This window comes from Penaeus monodon, chromosome 26 (assembly GCF_015228065.2).
Source record: "Penaeus monodon isolate SGIC_2016 chromosome 26, NSTDA_Pmon_1, whole genome shotgun sequence".
NCBI lineage: Eukaryota > Metazoa > Arthropoda > Malacostraca > Decapoda > Penaeidae > Penaeus > Penaeus monodon.
In genome coordinates this window covers 40,141,887-40,146,886 of record NC_051411.1, presented here as the reverse complement: position 1 = coordinate 40,146,886, position 5,000 = coordinate 40,141,887, and the positions used below count along the sequence as shown (strand labels likewise).

General features: G+C 45.8%; 1 protein-coding gene across 3 annotated transcripts in view; it reads left to right on the top strand.

The window, feature by feature from the left end:
* LOC119590170 (syntaxin-binding protein 5-like) overlaps positions 1 to 5,000 on the top strand; it is a 153,866-nt gene that overhangs the window by 57,345 nt on the left and 91,521 nt on the right. For all 3 annotated transcript variants that reach the window (XM_037938957.1, XM_037938958.1, XM_037938959.1), the window contains one exon: positions 2,721 to 2,903. The gene's annotated coding sequence lies outside the window, so the exon portion shown is untranslated. Of the gene's footprint in view, positions 1 to 2,720; positions 2,904 to 5,000 lie in introns of those variants that run through there.

Below are 5,000 nucleotides of genomic sequence, written 5' to 3'. Positions count from 1 at the left end.
ACCCTTGAACACGTCGCGAAATCTGTGTTAGTGGTGCGATGTTTAGTAGTGGATGCATGGGTTCGGGAGGTAAATGTTGCTGGTGATTTATCCCATTATTCATTTCACATTTTTCAATTGTTATTTTATTCGTTTATTTATTTATTTATTTATTTCGTTTTTTTTCTCTCTCTCCTTCCCTCTCCTCCCTCTCCTCCTTTTCCTCATTCTCCTCCCTCTCCCTCCCTTTCCTCACTCCCCTCCCTCTCCTCAGTCTCCTTCCTCTCCTCACTCTCCTCCCCTCTCCTCTCTTACCTCCCTCCCCTTCCCTCTCCTTCCTCTCCTTCCCTCTCCTCCCGCTCCTTCCCTCCTCTTTCCGTGGCTGAGTGGCATTAAGCACGTAACTCCCCTTTATATCATTTAAGAACTTAATGCGATTAAATTTACATGTTGGAAGCGATATTCGAAAAGGATTTTGTCCACCGAGCATAGGAAAAGTGAGCGGTGGATTAAAACGAGGCATTAATCTCGGGGTTTTGTAAGGAGACGCTGATTTGGGGGCATTAAATCGAGGCGTGCGGTTGAGCTGTGAAAACGAGGCATTGGATTGAGGTATTGGGGTAAGGCATTCGGATAGGGCATTTCTAGAGACAAGGCATTGGTTGAAGACGAGGCTCATTATATAAACATGACACTGTTTTAATACGGGGCACTACATAACAAGGCATTGTTTGACGACGAGGCACTGTATAACAAGCCACTGTTTGAAGACGAGACACTGCATAACAAGACACTGTTAGAAGATGAGGCACTACATCCAGGCACTGTTTGAAGACGAGGCACTATACAACCAGGCACTGTTTTAAGACGAGGCACTTTATAACTAGTCAATGTTTAAAGACGAGGTAAAGTATAACAAACATCCATCATCCACCGTGTAACAAGGCACTGTTTTAAGACGACGCATCCCTCATATAACAAGACAAAGATTAAAGATATTTCCTCAGAGCACTGTATTGCGGTATTTCGTAACAAAACATCACTTTGATTTCAGGCACCACACTCGCGATGATTAACTGCGCGTGTGGCTGCCTCGCTTCACCTCGCTATTCGTCACCCTTGCTCTCTCTCGCCTCGCCCGCCGCCTTCACCTACACCTGCTCTGGGCTTGATGATTTCGCTGAACGGGGATGCAAGAACGAGTCTGGAACATGTCGTTTGTGTGTGTTCGGTTGTGTGACTTATGGCTTCCTTTGTTGGATTTCTTTTTAGTGTTACTGATGGTTTTGGTTTTCTTTTGTTGCTGTTGTTTTGTTTTAGGGTATTATTATTATTATTTTTTTTTTTTTTTTTTTTTTATTTTTTTTTTTTTTTTTTTTTTTCCTTGTCACTGTTGTTAAAACTCGTCAGTTCGTTTCTTTGCGAGACCGTTTCGCAACGGCTTTGTGTATATTGTCATGAGATCCGGTTTGCCGTGAAACTGCGCTTCATTTCGCATCAGCTGAGGCTTATATGACGTCATCTGTGTCCGGTTGGAGGCATCAGTTACGAAACATCCCTCCTCTTCCCCTCCCCACCTTACTCCCTTTCCCGAACCCCCTACTCCCACCTCCCTTTCCCGAACCCCCTACTCCCACCTCCCTTTCCCTTTCCCAACCTCCTACCCCCTTTCCCCTCCTCACCTCCCTTTCCCCAACCCCCTTTTCCCCCCTCCCCCCCCTTCCACCCCCCCCAACCCCCCTTCCCCTCCCCACCTCCCTTCCCCAACTCCCTACCCCCACCGTGTCTCCCGGGTAACAGGTTAATGACCAGAGGGACATCAGCTGACCTCGGGCATGACGACTGATATTATTATGGCCGAGTGTTATGGCGAGCATTTATACAAAGCCCATCTGACCTAACCCCCTCCCCCCTACCCCTATATCCATCCCCCCTCCCCCTCCCATCCCCACCTCCACCCCGGCTTTCGCGCCAAATTAGATTTTGGTCATTAGCGTTTCATGGCGGATCGGGAGTCGTGAGTAGATTTGGCAACGTGTTTATTGCGACACCGCTTTGAGGGGAGAATATTCTGAGAGAAAGGGAGAGGGATGAAGAGGGAGAGGAAGAGGGAGAGGGCTAAGGAAAGAAAGAGAGAGAAAGAGAGGGAGAGGGATAAGGAGAGAGAGAGGGAGAGGGATAAGAAGACAGATGGGAAGAGAGGGAGAGGGAGAGGAAAGGAGGGAGGGTGAGAGAGGTTGAGAGAGGGAGAGGAGAGAAAGGGAAAGGGAGAGGGAGGCGGAGAAGGTGAAAGCGAGAGAGAGAGGAGGGAAGGGAGGGAGTGAGGGAGGAGGGACGAGGGCAAAAAGGAGTTACTTTGTATTAAAAAGCATAACTTTTTGCAGATGCCGTTATCACCTGACATATAATATTTTTGTTTACATAAATGTATTTTCTGACTACACAGATGCGTAATGGAAGCTTCCAGGGGTTCTGGTATGGTTGTTGTTCTTGTTATTATTATTATTATCATTGTTACCATCATCATCACTGTTTTATTTTAAATTTCCAGGAGCGCCGGCAAGGTTATTACTAATTAATTTTGTGATTTTTATCCAACCATTATTCATCGTCACCATCACCCTCATATCGCTGGTGTCCCCCTCCACAACCATTACCCCACCACCACAACAACAACAACAACAACAACAACAACAACAACAACAACAAAAGCCAGGCTTTTCCTTAACCGCCTCCCTCAGTATCGGTCGACCGGGCGTAGACGTGCACGTGCGCCATGAGTCCGAGGCGGCCGTACTGCACGTCATCTTCCTGATCAACGAGGGCGCTCTCGTCTCCGCCACGGCAGACGACTCCATCCACCTGTGGAACTATCGCCAGAAGCGCCCCGAGATCGTGCACTCCCTCAAGTTCCAACGAGAGAAGTAAGTGCGGGGAGAGGGGAGAGGGGAAAGGGGGAGGGGGAGATTGGGGTGTTGGTTGATTTGCGTGTGTGTGTGTGTGTGTAAGGGGTGTGGATGGAGGGGCGGGGATGTGCGTGTGTGTGTGTGTAAGGGGTGTGGATGGGGGGATGGGGATGTGTGTGTGTGTGTGTGTGTGTATGTATGTATGTATGTATGTATGTATGTAAATGTGTGTATATGTATATGTGACCGCGCGAGTGTGCGTGTGCGTATACGCGTGAGTGCAGGTCTGTGTACATGGCGGGAGGGTTGTGTGTTTATTTCTTTTTGATATTAGATGCTCGCTGGTGTGTATTTAATCTTTTCATAAAGAATAGCGTTTTGTGTCCCACCTTTTTGTGTAGATTTCGACCCTGGTGACTTTTAATGAGGTAGTTTTTTATTATGCTTAAATGCGTCACGAACACAACATTGAAAACATCAGAAACTTATTATTTTTTTGTCACTCTTTCTTTTTAAAGAATAAAAGGTTATACAGTAAAGAGAAAAGTTCCAAGAAGAGCATCCAGCGCTTTTTACACACTTTTGTTTCTGTCCCATGAAAGCAGCATGCATAATTTGTCAGTGTCAGTAGCTAGAAAGACGTAGCCTTAGGGTGTATAGTCTTAGTGCTTTGATGTGAAGTCCTGAAAACACGGCGTTTCGACCGGAAATACGTTCTGTCTGCTGTAACGCAACTTAATTACGGTATTTAGAGAGAGGAAAAAAGTCGCGGATGATTGAAATAAAATGGTGATAAAGGAATGGGGATGGGATAAGAGTGGAAATTTCGGCTGAGTACCTTTTGCTAAGTTTGCGGTTCGGTAATAGACAGGAGTCGTTATGCTGTAATGGAGCTGCAGTCGTAAAAGGGGAATAAGCGCGCCATTTATGAATTGACGACCACGAATTAATTCCTCCCTCCTCCTCCTCCTCCTCCTGCTTCCCCCCCCACTCCTCCTCCCCAACTGTCTGTCTGTGTTTGTCGGTCTGCGTGATTCCTGTCTGTTTGACTCTCTCTCTCTCTCTCTCTCTCTCTCTCTCTCTCTCTCTCTCTCTCTCTCTCTCTCTCTCTCTCTCTCTCTCTCTCTCTCTCTCTCTCTCTCTCTCATTCTCTCATTCTCTCATTCTCTCATTCTCTCTCTCTCTTTTTAACCGGCGTTTCACCTCTTTTTAATTACTTCACACGGTATTGATTAACGAAGGTACCGTAGCGGTTGAAATTAAAATGTATTTGGCCGAGTTGTTTAGCCGGCATTTGAGGTTAATGATTATGCGTTTGACCGGTAAAAAAAAAAAAAACTAAACAAATTTAAAATGTAGAGATCGCGTAACGAATGAAACGGAAACGGATAGTTTTTTGTGTTTAATGAATAGATAAGTTAAATAGTCATTGTTATAGTTATCGTTTTTTTTTTTTTTTCACTGCCATTGGCCTGCATCGTGTTTGAGTCATTAGCAGGGCAGTGGAAGCAGCGGAAGTGTGTTATGTTTATAGATTACGTTCCAGACACTTTTGGTAAAAATCGTCATGATAATATCCGCACTATGACGTTGTTGTTGTTTTTGTTATAATTAAAAAAGAGAGAGCTGAACGTTATTTTTGAATGGATGAAATTATTTAATGACAAAAAATGAAGAAAATACAAAATGCATTGAATTTTTTTTTATCACAAAAAAAATTGTTACAACTCCCCTCTACTTAAAGAAAAAGAAAAAAAAGATAAATAATAGATAAATAAAAAGAACATTACAAGGCCCTCAATCAATGCCCTATTTTTAGTGAGCCGAAAGAGAGCTTGGGGCGAGCGAGCGGGTCGAGTGCCAAGGCAGTGCCAGAGCGGAGGACCTCGACCAAGGGGGCGGGGCAAGGCGTGGGGCCCATCGGAAGGTACGTGGGGGGAGGGTGGGCGAGGGAGGGTGCCTGCTGTGCCCAAGCCCGCTCCTCAAGACCCTGGCCTGGGTCGCACGTGGCTCCCCTCTGTGCGTGCGCTGGTGTGGCACCTCTTGTCTCCCCGTGGTTGTGGGTTCATCAGTATTATTATTATGCTTATCACTGCAATTATCGTTGTTGTTGTT